The sequence below is a fragment of the Nicotiana sylvestris genome, chromosome 8, assembly GCF_000393655.2.
Source record: "Nicotiana sylvestris chromosome 8, ASM39365v2, whole genome shotgun sequence".
Taxonomy (NCBI): domain Eukaryota; kingdom Viridiplantae; phylum Streptophyta; class Magnoliopsida; order Solanales; family Solanaceae; genus Nicotiana; species Nicotiana sylvestris.
The window spans coordinates 25,754,785-25,777,687 of NC_091064.1; the positions used below are offsets into that span (position 1 = coordinate 25,754,785).

The following is a 22,903-nucleotide window of genomic DNA, read 5'->3' on the forward strand; positions in this document are numbered from 1 at the left end:
GCTTTCATTTAAGGCCTAATTGAATAAAACTAAAAAAGGAGTGGAGCATAACATTGTAAATAAATCTCTTAAGGCCTCTTGCACTTGTCTTTTTCCCAATCCTAAAATCGAAAAAAATGACAAGGATTGATCCTACGTAAAAGTGGATGCAAAAGCTATGTCAGTGAGGGGGTTGTGGATCGTGTACTGTCAATCAGTTTGTAATTAAAGCAAAAGGTAGTTGTTGAGTTTGGTCAACTATGGTAAATACTTATTCATATCAGAGCAAAGATGGAGGGAGAGTATTAGTTATGTATTCGAACGAACTCAACAACTTTTTTTTCTTAAACTTTATATATGAGTTAAAAAATTCATAAAATATGTGTAACATTTGCGAACCCAATAACTAAGACGCACTATGATTTCAGTGAAAAACTCAGAATCCATAAACTTCAAATTCCAGATCCGCCTCTGACATTGAGTATTAACACAAAATGATAGAAATTTATCATGATTAAGTGAATTAATAAGGTGAAAAAACATATTAATAATCATAGTAAATAAAAATAAATTTATTTACAAACACGTTGATGTTTAGCTTAAAGTATATATATTTCTATGTATATCGCCTCGTATTTTACTTTTGTTTCGTGAATTTGGGATGTTAAATGTTATGATTTTTATTAATTTGAAGTGGTTTTACTTGTAAGAATGATTCGGGAGCAATTGGGGGCGAAACGCGCAAGATTTGAGCTAAAACGTACAAAACCGGGAAAATGCGCATTTGGGCGCCAAAGGCAGCACCTGGCACCACCTGTGGCACTGGAGACAGTACTGACAATTTGGGCAGCGCCCTGGTGGGCGCCTGGCACGCGGGCTGGGCGACATTGACAAGGTTTTCATCGTATTTTGCCTGGGACACGGTTTATTCGGCCCTAGACCTATCCAACACGTATAAAAGAAAGACTAAGCCTATTTTTGAAGGGAGAGATGCAATTAGGAGGAAAAATACACACAAGAAACATCGGGGAGCAACAACATCTCAGATTTCTTCATCTTTTCTGGTATTTCCAATTATTCAAAACTTATGAAATTCTTTGATTACATCGTGAGTGGCTAAACTACCATTGTTTTGGGGTTGTGATTTAGCCATGAATATTGTTGTTTGATATTAGCTTGACCTTATTATAATTCACCAATATATGGTTGTTTCTTTAATTCTATGTTTAATTGCTTAATTGTCTGGCTAGCAATTAGGTTCTATTTACTATCTATGCTATGCTTGGGAAAGCCGTGTTTAGATTAGAGAAAAATTGAAGAGAGCACGATCTTAACCCTTAGGGGGAGCGGATTTGTGGTTAGGATAGGAATATACCTAGTCACCGTGCTTAATTAAACATCGTGATCTTAATGTATTCTTAATAGATTGATTTCATAGGAATATAGGCGTTAATCTATTGAGAATAGGTGAGTAGTACTCCGAAGAAAGCTATGAGAGCATTTATCGATTAATTAGCAACCATGAGTGAATTATATGAAAGGGAGAGTTAATTAGAACACAATACGAATGGTGAATCGATCACAACCCTGGAATACTTGTCTCTACTGAATACACAACAATCAACTCGTCACTTGATAATTTAGTTATTATTTAGAATCGTAGTATAATATAATCATATTATTGGACCTTGATTTTAACTGGATTGAATAACAATTTTAGTTATTCAGTAAGTGGTTTATACAAGTCTCTGTGGGTTCGACACTCAACTTATCATTATATTACTTGTCGACCACATATACTTGCGTGTGTGTTTTGGGAGCAATAAGTTTTTGGCGCCGTTGCCGGGGACCTGAATATAAACTACTTTCTAGTTTTTGCTTTAATTGTTTATTTCGTCTAGTCTAATGTTACTCGGTTATTGCTCTAATCTCAGAAACTTTGATTGAATGCGTAGGGTCAAAAGCCAAGACAGACTCAACGGCTTTGACCCCGAACCTGATAAAATATTTTACAGGAAGTTGAGGGAAGCAAGGGATACAAACAATATTCAAGCACTCATTCAATTTCCTGTGAACATGGCAGAGGAGCAAGATATGGCTGTTCAGGAGGTAGCAATACCCAGTATTGCTAATGTTACCTTTAACATAGTGAAGCCCAGAATCACTGGGCACTTTGAGTTGAAACAGAGCATGATCCAGCTACTTCATGCAAACGGGCAGTTTATGGGTCTTCCACATGAGGATCCACAGCAACATATTCTGAACTTCTTGGAGATTAGTGATACTTATATCACTAACGGGGTCACTCCAGATTATGTGAGGCTCACACTTTTTCCATTCTCTCTGTTGGGAGAAGCTAAGCGATGGCTAAAGGCAGAACCAACTAATTCCATTACATCATGGAATGATTTGGCAAGAAACTTTTTGGCAAGGTTCTTCCCTTCAGGCAAAACTGCAAAGATCAGAAGTGAGATAGTTGCCTTCAAACAGAAAGCAGGAGAATCTTTATACTCAGCTTGGGAAAGGTTCAAGGGGCTACTCAGAGACTGTCCCCATCACAATCAAACGAATGAAGTGTTAGTTCACACTTTCATAGAAGGGCTCCATCCCCAAACAAAAACTGCAGTCGATGTGGCAGTTGGAGGTCAAGTATTGGAGAAAAGCTTTGATGAAATTTATGCATTATTGAACAAATTCTCCAAGAGCAATCCAGATTGGCAAGGAGAGAAGGGTAGAAGCATGGTACAAAAATCACCAGGGGTTCTTGAATTAGATGTTGTCTTAGCATTGTCAGCACAGGTCTCTACGCTGACCAACCAAGTCAATCAAATGACCATGATCATTAACAAGCAACAAGCCCAGCCAGTGCAACAAGTTCAAATATTTTGTTAAGTATGTGGAGGGGGTCACATGAGCAATATATGCCCAGCAAATCCAGAGTTTATATATTTTGTGGGTAAAGCAAATCGAGGCCAAACTAATCAGTATGGGGACACTTACAACCCCAACTGGAGGAATCATCCAAACTTCTCCTGGGGTGGAAATCAAAGCAATCAAAATCAATACCGGCCTCAAGCACCTCAACCACAATACAGACCACATCAGGCTGAACAACAAGCTAGCCTTGAGGAGATGATGAAGAAATTGATGGCCGACCAGCAAGCCCTCACTCAGAAATTAATAGCAGATCAACAAACTTTCCATCAGAAATTAATAGCAGATCAACAAACTTTCAATCAAAAAATAATGGCTTATCAGCAGGTTCAAGCTACAACACTGAGAAATTTGGAGCACCACTTGGGCCAACTTGCCAGTGCCCAAAATACCAGACCAGTAGGGGCTCTTCCTAGTGACACTGAGCCCCATCCTAAAGCTCAAGTCAATGCGGTTACCTTGAGAAATGGAAGAGCATTAGAAGAAGTTCCAAAGAAAAAGAAGAATACAGCTCATCCTGAAGGAGAATTAGTTCCCAAGCCAGTTGAGGGTAATGAGAAAGATGATAAAGGACCCGAGATAGTAATTGAGACTAGGCCACCACCTCTGCTTTCATAAAGACTGCAGAAGCACAAAGATGATGCTAAGTACAAGAAATTCCTAGATATTTTTAGCCAAGTGAGTGTGAATTTGCCTTTGGTGGAAATTTTGCAGGAAGTGCCAAAGTATGCAAAGTATCTCAGAGATATTATGACAAACAAACAAAGACATGAAGAGTTCGAAACATTTGCACTTACTGAAGAGTGCATTGCCAGAGTTCAGAGTAAACTTCCTCCTAAGTTGAAGGACCCTGGGAGTTTCACAATTCCTTTATCTCTTGGAAAATAAGAAGTTGGTAGAGCGCTGTGTGATTTAGGGGCTAGTATAAATTTGATGCTATCCTATTTGTTCAAGCAACTCAGATTGGGGGTGCTTAGACCTACTACAATCACTTTACAGTTAGCAGATAGGTCACTAGTCATGCCAGAAGGAATTATTGTGGATGTGTTAGTTCGAGTGGGAAAGTTTATTCTTCCTGCTGATTTTATTGTTCTTGATTACGAGGCAGATGAGGAAGTGTCCATTATTTTGGGGCGACCATTCTTAGCTACCGGTGGAGCAATTATTGATGTGAGGGAAGGGAAGTTAAAAATTAGAGTTGACGATGAAGAGGTCACATTTAATGTGTACAAGGCACTTAAGCTCCCTAAGCATTATGAGGACTTGTGCATGATTACTGTGGTCGAATTGAAGGGAATAGAGTAGAGTCAGTATGTGAATTATAGTGATCCAGATGGGACAACTAAGTTAGAGGAGGTGGTGTTTCTAGCTGAGCGTGTAACGATGATTGAGAAAAGAGCCAGAGATGAAAGAGGAAACCTTCCGAGAGCGTGCAAAATTTATTTATTGATTATTTTTTTAGTGTCAAGTTTTATGTTGTTTTTATTTTGCAGAGTAGGAGAAGTCTGAGTACCCAAAGTTGAAGCTGAGGAGCATGTTTGAGCTTAAGTGTGGGGTCGTCCCGACTCTTAATATTGAGGATCATGTCCGAGCTAGGCCCGAGAGGGTCTCAGGGAGTGTTTCTCACCCTTTTTTTGGGATCATACATCGAGGACTATGCATAATATAAGTATGGGGTAGGAAAACTACTTTCTGAAATGTAATTGTATAAAAAACAATATTAGTTAAGAAACGAAAAAAGAAAAAAAATAGAAAAAACTCGGATTTTTTCCAAACGAGGGATCTATTGGATAATTTCTTGAGGGATAAAGTCCGATTAAAAATACCAAAAAGATTTTTTGTGTTTAGGATAGTTAGGTAGTATCTCTTGGTTTTTCTTTGGGTGTCGGTTCTTTTCTAAGGGTGTAGCTCTAATCGGGTACTTTATTTATTTTTTAGGAGTAGTTTAGGAAGAAACCGAGTCACTCTGAAATACTCATTGACATGGTTGATGTTGGCACATTAGGCTATGACATACATTCTGTTTTCCCGTATATTTGGTTTGAATTGTGAAGCCTAAGTAAAGTAAATTGCCTATTTTGTGACATTTTTTCAGTTGTTTGACTCGTATGCCACATAGTGCAATATTGCTTAAATTTTTCAATTATGTGTGCTTGCTTGACTTGAGAGTTGAACAGAACCGTCTTAATTGAGTCATGTGCAACGTGTGTGTGAGGATTTGTGATTTTCTGTGCTATCCTGTGTAGTCTAGAACTCGTCCCGTGTGTTAATTGAATCGAAATTGTAAGTTGTGCTAATCTAGGAGATGACATAGGTATTTTCTTGTTTGATCATAGATGTGCTTGTCACATAAGAAAATAAAATTTTCCGTAGCTAGCCCATTTGAGCCTATAAACCTTTTCTTTGGCAACCACATCACAAGCCATACCCCTATTTTGTTCTTAATTTGATATTTATTGAACCTTTACCTCCTAAGACACTTAGTCGCTAAAAGAAGTAAGGTTAGAGATTGGGGAGTAGCTTTTGAGTGGAACCATGGAAGGGCCCGTTGGTGCACTAAAGTTGAAATCAAAGGTTACTAGCCGATGAACTTTAATGTATGGAGTGTGTGAAGAAAGAAAAAAACAAAGAGAAAAGGAAAAAAAATGAAAGAAAAGAAAAATGATAGTGAAAGTATGTAAAAAAATAAACACCTCCAATTCTTATTGATTTGTGATAGTGAAAATATAGAAGTGCTTCATTGAAAAGAGGGCTGTTATGTATATGGCAAGTGATTTGGTTGAGAAGAATATGTGCTTGAATCGTAAATGGAGTGTATTAAAGTGCTTAGGAGGGTTAGCCACTATTTCTAAATGTATCATACCCGTCCCTTAGCCTACATTACAACCTTAAAGTCCTAATTGATCCTAAATTTGGCTAGTTTAAATTAGTAGAGATATACACTACGGGCAAGCTTATGGTACGGCCACGGGATGCATATGAATTCTTTGTAAGAGTGAGTGAATTTTGTTCAATTGTGTGATGTCCTTAATCCATATTCAAAAGCATATTTGAATGTGTGGACCAATTTATATTCACTCTTTTGTTTGTTGGTGAGGGCACATGATCTCATGAATGATTGGTAATGTTGTAAACTTTCTTGTTGGGTAAGTGCATGAATTGAGGGTGCTTAGTGGTTGCAAGTCGACTTTTGAGGTTAGGTGGTGACGAATAGGTTGTTGGAATTTCTTGAATTGAAATATTATACTTGGGTATGCTTAAATGGGAAGGATGTGAAATTTTGTGTGTTCATGCTTGTGTGCCGGTATTGTACGTAGTCAAGGGTATAGTGTGTGGTTAAAAGTTAAGGTGATCCTCTATGATTGAGACTTGTACGTAGTTGAGGATTTATTAGATAGTCCCATTGCTCGAGGACGGGCAAGAGTCTAAGTATGGGCTGTTGATGTTTAGCTTAAAGTATATATATTTCTATGTATATCACCTCATATTTTACTTTTGTTTCGTGAATTTGAGATGTTAAATGCTATGATTTATATTAATTTGAAGTGTTTTTACTTGTAGGAATTATTTGGGAGCAATTGGGGGCGAAACGCACAAGATTTGAGCTAAAACGAACAAAACCGGGAAAATGCGCCTGTGGCGCTAGAGACAGTACTGACAATTTGGCCAGCGCCCTGGTGGGCGCCTGGCGCCGGACTGGGCGCCGCTGACGTGGTTTTCATCCTATTTTGCCCGGGACATAGTTTATTTGACCCTAGACCTATCCAACACATATAAAAGAAAGACTAAGCCTATTTTTGAAGGGAGAGACATACTTAGGTGGAAAAATACACACAAGAAACATCGGGGAGCAAGAGCATCTTAGATTTCTTCATCTTTTCTAGTATTTTCAATTATTCAAAACTTATGAAATTATTTGATTACATAAATAAGTGGCTAAAACTACTAGAATACTGCAAAATTCCCACGGATATTTCCCACCAAAATATATCAATGGTAATTCCCACAAAAAATTTGACAAAATCGGTGGAAAAGTGGGGACACGAAAATTTTACCAAAGTTTCAATAGTTTTCACAGATTCTTGGTGGGAACTGTTTAGCGCCTAAAACCGGGAAATTTGTTTCCCACTTATTTCAGTGGAAAAATAATTAGAAATAAAATAAAAAAAGAAGTTCCCAGTACGCATTCTCTGGGAAAGTAAATATTAGTATATCTTTTATTTTTTGATAAGAAGGATTTTCCACATTCTAATTAGGTCACAGCCGCTTCTCTCATTCAGAAAATTCTTTGTTCTCTTCTCTCAATTCTCTTCTCTCAATTCTCTTCTCTGTAAACTTAAACAGTAATTTCACCCAGCAAACTTGCGATTTCGGGAATCCCTTCACTCCGACGAGTAGGTAAGTTAATCTCTCTTTCTCTTTCTTTTACTTTTAAACCTGTGTCCCCTCAATCTATTCCAAACAAATTGGGTCTTGAGAGAGTAGAGATTACTACTATTTGTCCGTAAGTTAAGGAAATAGGATAGCTTTCTCCGGCGTCACCAGTAATATAAGATACTGAATACATCAGTTGGGAATTTCAGTATGCTAAATTTGGCTGTACACGAAGCGGAATGCTCTTACGAAGCTCCAGCCAAAGCTCCAGCTAAATTATTGAATCCCGGTGTACCCATTTTAATTCTTTCCTATACACTATGCTCACCGCCCAATGGCACTGCCCATCCTTCATTTTTTTGAGATGGCCGTCTATTTGGGATCAAGTTTTGAAATTTGAGCTTTTTTGGCTTCTCTTTTTCTTCATTTATATGAAGTATGAACTAGGAACTTATCTTTAAAACAAAACTGAGCAAGTCCCAGCTTTTTTCTTTTAAAATCTTAGAGGTATGTGGTTGTATTTTCTTAATTTGTTTTGCTATTCTTGTGAATTTCTCTTCAACTGTGAAACTTACATTTCGTTTAGAAGTTTGGTGCATAAATAGTTTGCTAAATTGCTAAGTAGGGATAAGCAAATGATATTGTTGAATACTACACTTATTACCTTGTAGTTTGACTTATTAAAAATCTAAATCTGCAGAGTATGTCCCTATATTAATTCTTCACTTACAGCCCTTTATAATTAATGTAATTTCACTTTATTGATGATTTCCGGAGTTGTATGCCTTGTACAAAATAAAGTTGGATGCTTTATTTTTGGTTAGCTGTTGGATGCTAATTTTATATGCATTGAATTGAGATGTGGTGGTTGGGAATGAGTGTGGATTTAATTTAAAGTCCAAACTTAATTTAGTAATTTGTCTATCCTGCAAGTATAAGTCTACTAATTAGTTGCCCCACCAGCACTCATGTGGGTTGTTTGGAATAAGAGTAATAGGAGAGCTTTTGGTGGAGTAGAAAAGAACTTGCTTATATAAAAGGAGGTATTTCAATAAACAGAGTTAGCATTCTTCCTTTCTTGTCGTTTCTGTTTCAGTAAGTTTCCCTATTTTTCGTGCAGTATTAGGTTGTTTTTACTTTGTACCCATATACTGGAAATTATTTTTGTGTAGGCTAAATATTTGTACTAAGCATTTCATTGAAAACTTAAGCACTCTAGATTATAGAATAGGAATTTTGTTGATTTTCTTTGTGGCACAAGTTTTTGCGAGAAGTTTGTACTTTTGTTAAAATCTGGAATTTTTTACATGTGCTGTGACTTGTACTATGCTTTTGTGACTTGGAATTTTGTTCATTTATATGGTGCTTATGCTTTGAAGGACTTGGAATTTTGTTCATTAATGTCTTGATTTGACTTGGGTTAAACTTCTTGAGTATTGGAACTCTCCGGAATTTGAAAAAAAGAGTGCCCAGGGAAGGGCAGCCCGTTTGTCCGACAAGGGTGGCTCAGTGCACACATGCGGTTCAATTAGTATGGCGGCTCATAGAAGAAGATTGATAATGTCTTTATTATATTTTTCTTGATTTGTAACTATTTTAGTTATCATATCTTAAGATATTATTTATTTTTCAGGGAAAGGCTAAAGGAAGACTAGTTACTCATGATGAGGTATTTGAGGAAACCCACATGAAGAAGTTGAAGGATGGAAAATCAAGACTAGGGTCGAACCGCGCACTGAGACAACCCATGTAAGATTAATGAGCTTTATTTTAAACTAGATTATTTGTTGGTACCTTATTAATGAGCTTTTCAAAATGCAAAGAGCTCCAAAAACTGTGAAAGTCTCATTAGTTTTAAGTCTAAGGTTGTGGTGAATGCTGAGAGCTGTAGGGAGTTTTAATGGTTGGTTTTGCCCTTCTCTGTCTTTCTCCACTGCCAATGATAACTCTAATGAAACATTTTTCCAATTACTGAACCACCCTTTTGGTGAAGTTACATAATGACCTTGCTACTTTCCTGTTCTTGTTACTCTCTCCGTTTGTATCAGAATATTGTTGAGCAATACTAAACTTATATGCATCAGAATATTGCAATTGAAATGGAAAACAGAGCTTCTATGCACTGTGAGTTAAATCTCTTGAATGCTCTTTGGTAAGTCAGCCTTAACACTACTATATTTATACTTGACCCGATTGAAACATTCTGAGTCTGACTGTTATGTGCTATGAAATTGTATGTAAAAACATCCATTTACTTTTTATTTTATTATTCTAGACAGTGAAGAGTTAAAGGAATCCCTGTGTATGCTCCTTATTCTCTTTAATGTGGCCCTTTTTGCGAGCGTGCATTGTGGAATTTGTGGATATTAGAAGATCTCCATCTTTATAAAAGTGCCACCAACCGCAACCAAAGAACAATCTCTTTTTTTGTATGAAGTTCTAGGAATATAGCTGCGAAGGTATTTTAGAGTTAATTTTATTGCTAAAGATGTACTTTTGATACTTTAGCCAATTTTTCTCTGTTCTGGATTGATTGATAATGCTGCTTCTTTGATATGGGTGTGCCTAGTTTCTGGCCAGAATTTCTCTGTTTCCCTTTTGTTTCACATAAACAATCAGTACAATACTTGTTTCTGGCTGCTAGTTAAGTCTGGAAAGAATAGAACTAAAGCGCAAAGCTCTCTGAAGGTGTGGAATCTCATTTCTAATTTATAAAGCAGGTCTCTTGTTTCAGATGAAGTAGCATGATCTTATATAATGTGTGTTTCTCTGGAAAATATTTTATTGCTGCTTAAATCTACTGGATCATCTCTTTTACGTCATTTTATGTTACAGAAAAATAATTTCAACATCTAATACAAGCTTTACTTGCATTATTTTTTATCTATCTAGCCTATAAGCCTATAGAAAGTTGTACAAGCTTATTTTTTTTTTCCAGCATGCACATTATTGATGCTGAAGATCTTTAGCAATAAAATTGATTAAGTTGGCTGGAAATGTAAACTCATTGAACAATGGGGATGTGTTTGGTGCGAAAATGATTCCAAAGGCAAGAGAAGCTAAATTGGGTTATACAAATACTGAGTTTGAGAACAGACTTATATATGAGATTTACAAGTCAATGGTTCCTTCTATGGAATTGTATCCAAATCTATAGCGAGACTTCGTTTTTAATTTCATTTTTTCTTCTTCCAATGATCATCCTCTAGTTTAAAGATTGCAAGGGGTTTGGTTATATATATATATATATATATATATATATATATATATATATATATATATATATATATATATATGCATTCATTTTTTCGTTTATTTTGTAACAAAAGCTTGTCTGTGCAGCCGGCCATAGCTTGAATATTCTTTGTGTTTAATTGTTGAATTATGATATGATCAAAAGGTTGATTTTCTTTTTTTTGTTTTTTATGTATCAAGTTATCCTGAAAGTTAATTCTTTTTAAATGTAAAAGCTGTTTCATGTGCATACATAGCTGCAATTTTATAATAATTGTAATTTTTATAGGATACTTTCAAACGAAGCTTGGAGAAGTTCATTCAAAGTCAACCGATTGATGATCAAGGTAGGCCAATCCAACCATCCCAAGAGGAGATCATGGACATGCGGATTAAGGCAGTTGGTGGTGTGCATAAGGGGAGAGTCTACGGCCTTGGATTAGAGTTTAGTCTCGGTCGTTGTACTACTGGATTGTCTGGTTTTTATTCTTTCTCACATTGCTCGGTTGATCTGGATGAGTTTGAGGAATTGAATAGGAAGGTAGCGAAGATTACTGAGTTGTATCTTCAAGAAAGGGAAGATGGAAAGCGGAGGGAGGAAGAAGATAGGCGAAGAGAGGAAGGGGAAAGGCGAAGGGAGGAAGAAATGAGGCAAAAGAACGATGCATTAAGACTTGTCACTAGTGATGTTAAAAGTCTCAAGTCTCAGATAAACTCCGTCTTAGCATTTGGTGCATTTCATGTGCCTCGTTCTCCAGCATTTAATGATAATTAAGGACTAGGAGTAGTTTCTTTTATTAGCTTGTCTTGGATGGTACTTGGATGTTGGATTTTTTGAGTTTTTGTTCTACTTTTGGATTAGTTGGATTAATTATGAAATGGATTGATTAGTTGTTGTTTATGAAATAAATTGGATTGCATGTTGAATTTGATATTTGAATATTTAATTGTATTTAGTCTTGTATTATTGGTTGTACTTTTTGTTTGGCGTGGTGTAGTTTTAAAAATAAATTTGGCCATGAAAATATTTTTCAGATTTCCCATGGATTTCCACCGACTCCGTGAGAATTTTGTGCATTTTTTTCCAGATGTTATGAATATTTCTTGCTTCCATGGGTAAAATAAAAAAAAATATCTAAATAATTTGTAATATTTCCCACGGATTCGGTGGGAAACTTAAGAAAATTAAATTATTTTATTTTCTTACGTTTCCCACGAACGTCGTGGGAAATTACACTGGGTGACCCCACCAAACCCTCCGTGGAAAACTCCCTGGGAATTACCCACGAATGTCGTGGGAAATTATTTTTCCGCTAGCCATTTTCCCACCGAGAGTCTCCCCTAGGAATATTGAAATTTCACACAGATTTTTCACCGATTCGTTTGTGGGAAAAGTGTGTATTTCTAGTAGTGAAACACCCATTGTTTTGGGGTTGTGATTTAGTCATGAATATTGTTGTTTGATATTAGCTTGACCTTAATTATAATTCACCAATATATGGTTGTTTCTTCAATTCTGTGTTTAATTGCTTAATTGTCTGGCCAGCAGTTTGGTTCTATTTACTATTTATGCTATGCTTGGGAAAGCCATGTTTAGATTAGAGAAGAATTGAAGAGAGCGCGATCTTAACCCTTAGGGGAGCGGATTTGTGGTTAGGATAGGAATATACCTAGTCACCGTGCTTAATTAAACATCGTGATCTTAATGCGTTCTTAATAGATTGATTTCATAGGAATATAAGCATTAATCTATTGAGAATAGGTGAGTAGTACTTCGGGAGAAGGCTATGAGAGTATTTATCGATTAACTAGCAATCATAAGTGAATTATATGAAAGAGAGAGTTAATTAGAACACAATACGAATGGTGAATCGATCACAACCCAGGAATACTTGTCTCTACTGAATACACAACAATCAACTCGTCACTTGATAATTTAGTTATTATTTAGAATCGTAGTATAATATAATCATATTATTGGACTTTGATTTTAGCTGGATTGAATAACAATTTTAGTGATTGACTGAGTGGTTGTCACACCTCCTTTTTGCGCTCCCGCCCCGAAGGGTTAAATGCGCGAGGGTGTTTTTCCAATTTAAGTGACAATATTCGAAATGAGATTATTTATTTAATTCAGAGTCGCCACTTGGGAAAGGTTCGGCTTTTGGTGTCCCAAGTCACCGGTTTATCTTGAATCCCAAATCGAGAAAATTTTCGACTTTCCAAATGAAGTCTGCGAACCAGAAATTCTAAGTAAGGAATTCTGTTGACCCGAGGGAAGGTGTTAGGCACCCCCGAGTCCCGTGGTTCTAGCACGGTCGCTTAAATTGTTATAATGGCCAAATATCTGATTTTAAATACATGTTATAACTTGTGTGCTTTTATTAGATTTAAATCGCTTTTATTATTATTTATTTTTATGGAATTGCAACGTTGTGAAAATGCATTTCGAACCACATCACAATCAATGCACCCGTGGTTGTTAATACATTCCGACTTCGTTGAGATTTAGATTTGGGTCACATAAATGCGCACCCGAATTTAAGAATGTAATTTAGTTAAGTCGCGCCTAAAGAGTCTAACGCGTTATTATCTTTGAGGAAGACAGTGAAATTCACTAAACAGTCCATCCCAAATTCTAAGTATTTTATTATGACCGATTATTGAGGGCCTCGCAATTTGCATTTTTATTTGGCGAGGCTCGTCTCATTTTTGAAAAGATAAACCTACAGCGACTACATTTTTCTATTATGTTTGTCTCTAAAATGAAAGAAAGAAAAATATACGCTAATTAAATTACGAGCTCGGCAAGTTTGAGCCTTTTATCAATTATTGGGTTACAAAAATGCTAAACGCAAAATCGCAATCGAATTTACTCAAAAGAAAATTGTTTCATGGCTTATTCTATAATTGAACATTACTAAAAGAAAAATAAAATTATAAATAAGATATAGAATTGACAAGCGCTATCGTCAAAACAAACCAATTATTCTTTAACTAATTTAAACCTCACATTATTAGACAAATTGAACCATTGGAACTAATTTTTATTATTTGAAAATGGGCCAAACTTGACTACCAACATATTCGAAAGTTGTTAAACTTAATCGACACTTTGAAAATCTATTGCCTTTGAAAGAACTCTGTCAAACCTGGTTCGAAATCAACCCATGCTATTAAGTTCATAACCTTAGCCTTACTACCTCGAATCAAACTTCAAATACGACAGACTTAACGATTCTGCGAAATTACTCGCTTAATATCCTACTAGTTTACGTCAACAGGTTTATTTTTCAAATCAACAACTACGGGATATGACCTTTATAAACTATCTACATAATTTAAATTTCTGTCACAGAAATCTACACACCTAACAGTTTCAATTATACAGTCATGTTTCCAGTATTCATACAAAAATATAAAAAAAACAGAACTAATATTAGATGAATCTACTTCGTTTGACATCTATGAAATTGAAGGCGATAAATAACATCCACATGTACAGATTCGCTGCATAATCCTGTTTCAACTTCAATTCAAGTTACATCAAGGTAATTCGAGGTATGTACCTGGATGTTGAAACACAACAAGAAGAAGAAGAAAGCAGAAAAATCAGCAGCAGCAAAATGGCAGCAGCAACAACAGCAGTAACAAGCAGTAGCAATTAGCAAATGCCAACAGCAACCAGTAGATTAAACCAAACAATAAACCCAGAATCCAGTTGCAATTTCAGAAGAAATCAAGCAACAAACAACAACAAACCAACAACAACACGACCAAAGCCCAGGAAATCGAAATATGGCCCAGAAACAACAGATCGCAGAGAAGAATCTACTAATGTTCAAATGAGTCCAATAACTTCAAAACTTCAAACATTGGACATGATTGCCTATTTCAAACTATGCTTTTGTTCTTTTAAGAGATGTTGGAGTTGAAATTCAGTTTTGAAACTGAATTTAAAAACTGACTTCTGACTTTTAAACCAAGAAACCCAATTTAAAACCTCCCTAGACTGAAAAAATGCTCTCACCCCAACTAGCTCTCTTTTTATGTAGATTCGAGAATCTAGGAATTGATTCGAGCCAAAAGGTTTGTGGATTCGGATTCAGGGTGGTTGAGTGGTCCTAGGATGTTAAGATGGTGGCCGGCGGCATTGATGCCGCCGGGTTTCAAACGGAAGGGGACTAAGGCGGCTAGGGTTTAAACCTAGGTCCGTCTCTGAATGAGAGAGACGGAGGAATAGTGAGAGAAGGGGGGGTGCTTGGTTTGGGGGCTGGGGTAGGCTTTAGATTTATATATGGGGTGGGTGGTTTGATCCTGACCGTCGGATGAAGTGTGGTTGACGGACATGATCTTTCGTTTAGGGGGAACGACGAGGTTTGGTCCCAGAGGGGACTGGGTTGGTTTTTGGCGGGAATGGGTCGGGCTAATGAGGCGTGTTGGGGACCGTAGGATTGAACAAAATGGACGGCTTCGATTGAAACTCCTATACGGCGTCGTTTGGTTTTAAAATGGGAGTTGAATTGGACCGTTAGATATGTTTGATCAACGGTCCAGATCCGATAGGCCTTAAACGACGTCGTTTGGTGAGGCCATAGAGACCAGGGAACCGGACTGGGTCATGAAATGATTTGGGCCTGATTTTTGGTTTCAAATTTGAGCCCAAATCCGGATTTTCTCCAATTTAAACTCTTTTCTTTTCCTTCTTTTAATTTCTAATTTAAACAAAATTCCTAACTAAGTTGTAAAATCAAAATAAAACTTATACAAATATTGATTACTACTTAAACAATAATTATCACACACATTAAACATTTAAATAAAATAAAATCACTTAATGACAACAAATAGAATAAAAGATGCATATTTTTTGTGATTTTCCCTTAAAACCAAATTATGGTTTGATTAATTCCTAATAGTAGAACAATATCCTAAACTTACACGCGACAAATATTTTTAATATTTTTATTTGACAAAACTAAAACAATCACAGATAAAATAACTACCAAAAAATGCCACATAAATTCCAAAGAATTGTACAACAAAACCATTTGTTTTTATTTTTCGATTTCTTTTGGAGCAATTGTTGCGTAGACAAAAATCACATGCTCACAGCTTCCCCTATTTGTTCGAAAACATGCGAGGTTTTCGTGCAAAGATAAAGTGAGCGGATATGAGCGATTTTTGCCCGTTGGACTACTCCGTGTGAAGCACATTTTGAAAGATTTGACCGAATCTTGCTTCAAAGATTTCCTACATATCCTGGGCTGAACAGGAATCAGCTCAAATGTAGTTCGGGAAACTTTGATAGCTGGGACTACCATGGGATTGCAATGCTTGCTGTTACTGTTGTCGCTGTTGCCACTACTGCTTTACTGACCTCCTTATTACAACCAAAGGAAATTGAAACTGAACTAACTACTTATGCCTGTCAACCGCTAGTTACAAGATTCCTATCTATAATTCTTTTGCAACTTGATCTTGGGTCTTAGCTGATTCTGCTTGTAGACTTCGATCTGAATCTTGATGCTCGCAAGTTGTAGGCGCTTGTTTATTTCTGCAGTATTGAGTGAAAAGGGATTGGCGGAGCTCGGGAATTTGATCAAATTTTGAGCGACCTGCCCTTTGTTTGTTGCAATATTTGGGAACATCTTCTTTTTGTTCTTTTCTTCTTTTCTTTATTCTGGATTGAGACTCATCCTGTAGGTCGTCACGATCCATGCGCCTCGAGGTTAGACCTGCTGAGATAAATAAAACAAACGAACGAAATTTTTCTGCCCCAGTTTCACTAGGAAAATTTCGTGAGTTAATTGCCATAATAATCTATAGGATTGATGAGGGGATGGGACAACTCCAGTCTAAAAAGCGCAACTCAAGGATTGGAGCCCTAATGTCGCAAAAGGTAAAAATGCGCAACTCAGGGATTGGAGCCCTAATGCTGGCTAAAGGAAAGTTGCTCAACTCAGGGATTGGAGCCCTAATGCTGGATAAAGGAAAAAAACGCTCAACTCAGGGATTGGAGCCCTAATGTCGGCTAACAGCAAACTGCTCAACTCAGGGATTGGAGCCCTAATGCTGGCTAAAGGAAAAACGCTCGACTCAGGGATTGGAACCTTAATGTCGGCTAAACAGGGAAAACCACTCAACTCAGGGATTGGAGCCCTAATGCTGGCTAAAGAAAACTACTCAACTCAGGGATTGGAGCCCTAATGTCGGCTAAAGGAAAAACGCTCAACTCAGGGATTGGAGCCCTAATGTCGGCTAAAGGGAAAAACGCTCAACTCAGGGATTGGAACCCTAATGTCGGCTAAAAGAAAGTTGCTCAACTCAGGGATTGGAGCCCTAATGCTGTCTTAAAGGAAAAACACTCAACTCAGGGATTGGATCCCTAATGTTGGCTAACAGGAAAAACGCTCAACTCAGGGATTGGAGCCCTAATGCTGGCTAAATGGAAATTGCTCAACTCAGGGATTGGAGCCCTAATATCGGCTAAAAGAAAGTTGCTCAACTCAGGTATTGGAGCCCTAATGCTGGCTTAAAGGAAAAACGCTCAACTTAGGGATTGGATCCCTAATGTCAGCTAACAGGAAAAACGCTCAACTCAGGGATTGGAGCCCTAATGCTGGCTAAAGGAAAAACGCTCAACTCAGGGATTGGAGCCCTAATGCAGGCTAAAGGAAAGTTGCTCAACTCAGGGAATGGAGCCCTAATGCTGGCTTACAGAAAATTGCTCAACTCAGGGATTGGAGCCCTAATATCGGCTAAAGGCAAATCGCTCAACTCAGGGATTGGAGCCCTAATACTGGCTAAAGTAAAAATGCTCAACTCAGGGATTGGAGCCCTAATGCTGGCTAAAGAAAAAATGCTCAACTCAGGGATTGGAGCCCTAATGTCGGCTAAAGGGAAAAACGCTCAACTCAGGGATTGGAGCCCTAATGTTGGCTAAAGGAAAGTTGCTCAACTCAGGGATTGGAGCCCTAATGCTGGCTTACAGAAAATTGCTCAACTCAGGGATTGAAGCCCTAATGTCGGCTAAAAGCAAATCGCTCAACTCATGGATTGGAGCCCTAATGCTAGCTAAAGGAAAAATGCTCAACTCAGGGATTGGAGCCCTAAAGTCGGCCAAAAGCAAATCGTTCAGCTCAGGGATTGGAGCCCTAATGCTGGCTAAAGGAAAAATGCTCAACTCAGGGATTGGAGCCCTAATGTCGGCTAAAGGGAAAAACGCTCAACTCAGGGATTGGAGCCCTAATGCTGGTTAAAGGAAAAACGCTCAACTCAGGGATTGGAGCCCTAATGCTGGCTAAAGGAAAGTTGCTCAACTCAGGGATTGGAGCCCTAATGCTGGCTTACAGAAAATTGCTCAACTCAGGGATTGGAGCCCTAATGTCGGCTAAAAGCAAATCGCTCAACTCAGGGATTGGTACCCTAATGCTGGCTAAAGGAAAAATGCTCAACTCAAGGATTGGAGCCCTAATGTCGGCTAAAAGCAAATCGCTCAGCTCAGGGATTTGAGCCCTAATGCTGGCTAAAGGAAAAATGCTCAACTCAGGGATTGGAGCTCTAATGTCGGCTAAAGGAAAAAACGCTCAACTCAGGGATTGGAGCCCTAATGTTGGCTAAAGGAAAAACGCTAAACTCAGGAATTGGAGCCCTAATGCTGGCTAAAGGAAAGTTGCTCAACTCAGGGATTGAAGCCATAATGTTGGCTTACAAAAATTGCTCAACTCAGGGATTGGAGCCCTAATGTCGGCTAAAACCAAATCGCTCAACTCAGAGATTGGAGCCCTAATGCTGGCTAAAGGAAAAATGCTCAACTCTGGGATTGGAGCCCTAATGTCGGCTAAAGGAAAAAACGCTCAACTCAGGGATTGGAGCCCTAATGCTGGCTAAAGGAAAAACGCTCAACTCAGGGATTGGAGCCCTAATGCAGGCTAAAGGAAAGTTGCTCAACTCAGGGAATGGAGCCCTAATGCTGGCTTACAGAAAATTGCTCAACTCAGGGATTGGAGCCCTAATATCGGCTAAAGGCAAATCGCTCAACTCAGGGATTGGAGCCCTAATACTGGCTAAAGTAAAAATGCTCAACTCAGGGATTGGAGCCCTAATGCTGGCTAAAGAAAAAATGCTCAACTCAGGGATTGGAGCCCTAATGTCGGCTAAAGGGAAAAACGCTCAACTCAGGGATTGGAGCCCTAATGTTGGCTAAAGGAAAGTTGCTCAACTCAGGGATTGGAGCCCTAATGCTGGCTTACAGAAAATTGCTCAACTCAGGGATTGAAGCCCTAATGTCGGCTAAAAGCAAATCGCTCAACTCATGGATTGGAGCCCTAATGCTAGCTAAAGGAAAAATGCTCAACTCAGGGATTGGAGCCCTAAAGTCGGCCAAAAGCAAATCGTTCAGCTCAGGGATTGGAGCCCTAATGCTGGCTAAAGGAAAAATGCTCAACTCAGGGATTGGAGCCCTAATGTCGGCTAAAGGGAAAAACGCTCAACTCAGGGATTGGAGCCCTAATGCTGGTTAAAGGAAAAACGCTCAACTCAGGGATTGGAGCCCTAATGCTGGCTAAAGGAAAGTTGCTCAACTCAGGGATTGGAGCCCTAATGCTGGCTTACAGAAAATTGCTCAACTCAGAGATTGGAGCCCTAATGTCGGCTAAAAGCAAATCGCTCAACTCAGGGATTGGTACCCTAATGCTGGCTAAAGGAAAAATGCTCAACTCAAGGATTGGAGCCCTAATGTCGGCTAAAAGCAAATCGCTCAGCTCAGGTATTTGAGCCCTAATGCTGGCTAAAGGAAAAATGCTCAACTCAGGGATTGGAGCTCTAATGTCGGCTAAAGGAAAAAACGCTCAACTCAGGGATTGGAGCCCTAATGCTAGCTAAAGGAAAAATGCTAAACTCAGGAATTGGAGCCCTAATGCTGGCTAAAGGAAAGTTGCTCAACTCAGGGATTGGAGCCCTAATGCTGGCTTACAAAAAATTGCTCAACTCAGGGATTGGAGCCCTAATGTCGGCTAAAAGCAAATCCCTCAACTCAGAGATTGGAGCCCTAATGCTGGCTAAAGGAAAAATGCTCAACTCAGGGATTGGAGCCCTAATGTCGGCTAAAAGAAAATCGCTCAGCTCAGGTATTTGAGCCCTAATGCTGGCTAAAGGAAAAATGCTCAACTCAGGGATTGGAGCCCTAATGTCGACTAAAGGGAAAAACGCTCAACTGAGGGATTGGAGCCCTAATGCTGGCTAAAGGAAAAACGCTCAACTTAGGGATTGGAGCCCTAATGCTGGCTAAAGGAAAGTTGCTCAACTTAGGGATTGGAGCCCTAATGTCGGCTAAAAGCAAATCGCTCAACTCAGGGATTGGAGCCCTAATGCTGGCTAAAGGAAAAATGTTCAACTCAGGGATTGGAGCCCTAATGTCGGCTAAAAGCAAATCGCTCAGCTCAGGGATTGGAGCCCTAATGCTGGCTAAAGGAAAAATGCTCAACTCAGGGATTGGAGCCCTAATGTCGGCTAAAGGGAAAAACGCTCAACTCAGGGATTGGAGCCCTAATGCTGGCTAAAGGAAAAATGCTCAACTCAGGGATTGGAGCCCTAATGCAAGCTAAAGGAAAGTTTCTCAACTCAGGGATTGGAGCTCTAATGCTGGCTTACAGAAAATTGCTCAACTCAGGGATTGGAGCACTAATATCGGCTAAAGGCAAATCGCTCAACTCAGGGATTGGAGCCCTAATGCTGGCTAAAGGAAAAATGCTCAACTCAGGGATTGGAGTCCTAATGCTGGCTAAAGGAAAAATGCTCAACTCAGGGATTGGAGCCCTAATGTCGGCTAAAGGGAAAAACGCTCAACTCAGGGATTGGAGCCCTAATGCTGGCTAAAGGAAAAACGCTCAACTCAGGGATTGGAGCCCTAATGCTGGCTAAAGGAAAGTTGCTCAACTCAGGGATTGGAGCCCTAATGCTGGCTTACAGAAAATTGCTCAACTCAGGGATGGAGCCCTAATGCTGGCTTAAGGGAAATTCGCTCAACTTAGGGATCGGAGCCCTAATGTTGGCTAAAGGAAAAACGCTCAACTCATGGATTGGAGCCCTAATGTCGGCTAAAAGCAAATGTTGGGGATTCTAACTAAACCTCTTTTTTTGAATTTTCTCCTCACTTCCTTTTCGTTTTTATTTATTTATTTATTTTTATTATTTTTCATTTTTTTAATGAAATGCAGGAGAGAATTTGAGGAAACTTCCCTTTTGGGTTGAATCCCTATTGCAAAGCTGTTTCTTGCATTCACGTATTTCTTTTCTTTTTGGGCGGCACCTGCTTCTTGCACGGTTGCTTTGGATCACACCTTTTTCAATTTTCCAAACAAAGAACAATTGTCAGTTTGAAAATGGTGGTTGGTTCGGTGGCCTTGATTGTTCCAATTGCTTTGTCCCGTCCTTATTCCTGTTGAGAAACTCTGCCATTGATTGGATTCACAGGCGAAACCCTTTTAAACTGCTCAGACTCGCATTTCCAGATTTTGTGATGATTTGCCCGTGTAAGGCTTTGGTTCTTCCATTCCATCTGGACTCAGTGAGGATTTTTATTGGGGCAGACTCGTTGGGGATTTTTTTTTTACAAGGCAGACTCTGTGGGGATTTGTACAAGGCAGACTCGTTGGGGATTAGCTGGGGCAGACTCTTTGGGGGATTTTTACAAGGGGAGACTCTGTGGGGATTTTTACAAAGGGAGACCCTGTGGGGATTTGTACAAAGGGAGCCTTATGGGGATTTGCCGTTTTTTTTGTGTGTATGGGTGTGTGTGACTTTACTTCGAAAGCAATCAACATCATGATCAATCGGGACTGAACTGACGTACCGCTGAAGCGGGGTATTTTCTTAGCTTCTTACTAAATGGAGCTCCGTGAAATCGGTCCTGCCACCTTTTCTTTCCAACACATTCGGAATTTAGGGTTAAAACGAAAAGGATTTAAGGAAAGGGTAAACAAAGAGCGGAGAAAATGAATTTTAAAAGAGAAGTGTCCCTTTAGGGACAAGAAAAACTTATCTGAGGCAAACATGCTGACTTTAAATTGACATGACATGCTTTTTGGACTGGATGTCTGACCTTCATGAACTTGCATTTCCTCATGAACCAAAACGGATCTATGTTTCCAAACCAGTGGAACCTTGCCAAAACTTTCTGAGGTGGAATCATCTTTTCGGCCGACAGCGCCCTTTGCGGGTTTTCGCTAGTCGGCCTCTCTCATTTCTCTCCTTGCTATCGGTTGATAGCACTCTTTGCGAGTATTTACTAAACAAGCTCTCTCATTTTCGATTTCTCTACTCCCGTTGCATCACGGTGCCCGAAGGTTTTCACCGACAAGACTCTCTCATTTTATTTCTCTCAATTTGAATGTACCGGCCTCCAATCATGATATCTCTTGGCTTCCCCTGCCCTTGGCAATTGATCTGAAGGACTTGTACTTGGTAAAAGAATTGTGGATGAAATTACAACTTCTGAACCATTTGGTGTACCCCAGTTTCAATTTCAGGGTAAATTGGATTTTATTTTTGGTGTGACTGAACCCCAGAGAGAGGCTGCCTACGTATCCTTTCGGAATCAAGTCAGACGTAGTTCAGGCCCCAATTTTTTTTTTTTTTTATGTAAGGTAGCCAAAGAAATGTAACCAGCTCAAAGGGCTTTTAGAGAGAGTTGATAGTGTTTGGGTAGTGGGAATAAAACCTTCATCATCTCAAATGTGCCAAGACCACTGAAGTGAAACTCAGACATAATACCTTTTGACGGCATCCGCATTCACTGCTGTTTCAGGATCATTTCCTTCAATATCACCCAGATACAATGCTCTTCTCGACAATATCTTCCTGATGATGTATGGGCCTTTCCAATTAGGAGCAAATTTTCCTTTTGCTTCCTGGTGATGTGGCAGAATGCGCCTTAATACCAGTTGACCCACTTCAAAATTCCTGAGTCGTACTTTCTTGTTGTAAGCACAGGCCATTCTTTGTTGGTACAACTGCTCGTGACAAACCGCAACCATTCATTTCTCGTCAATCAAAGTCAACTGCTCCAATCGAGTCTTAACCCACTCGCTATCTTCAATTCCTGCTTCGACAATGGTTCGGAGCGAAGGAATTTCCACCTCTACTGGTATCACAGCCTCGGTCCCATAAACCAACAAGTAAGCGGTTTCCCCTACTGATGTGCGTACTGTAGTGCGATATCCCAGCAATGCAATGGGTAACTGTTCATGCCATTGTCGGGAACTCTGGATCGTCTTCCTCAAAATCTTCTTGATGTTCTTGTTTGCTGCTTCAACAACGCCATTGGCCTTGGGCCGATAAGGAGTGGAGTCCTATGCGTTATTTTGAACTGTTCGCATAC

At 39.0% G+C, this 22,903-nt stretch overlaps 1 long non-coding RNA gene and 1 other non-coding gene across 2 annotated transcripts; one reads left to right on the plus strand and one right to left on the minus strand.

Annotated features, from left to right (window-relative positions):
• Positions 1 to 2,436: 2,436 nt before the first annotated feature.
• On the minus strand, positions 2,437 to 2,541 carry LOC138876622 (small nucleolar RNA R71). Its single transcript, XR_011401966.1, has one exon. It is a non-coding gene; the product is annotated as a small nucleolar RNA R71 (small nucleolar RNA).
• Positions 2,542 to 7,173: 4,632 nt separating this feature from the next.
• On the plus strand, positions 7,174 to 11,416 carry LOC104236323 (uncharacterized). Its single transcript, XR_713400.2, has 3 exons — positions 7,174 to 7,311; positions 8,921 to 9,036; positions 10,811 to 11,416. It is a non-coding gene; the product is annotated as an uncharacterized lncRNA (long non-coding RNA).
• Positions 11,417 to 22,903: the final 11,487 nt, after the last annotated feature.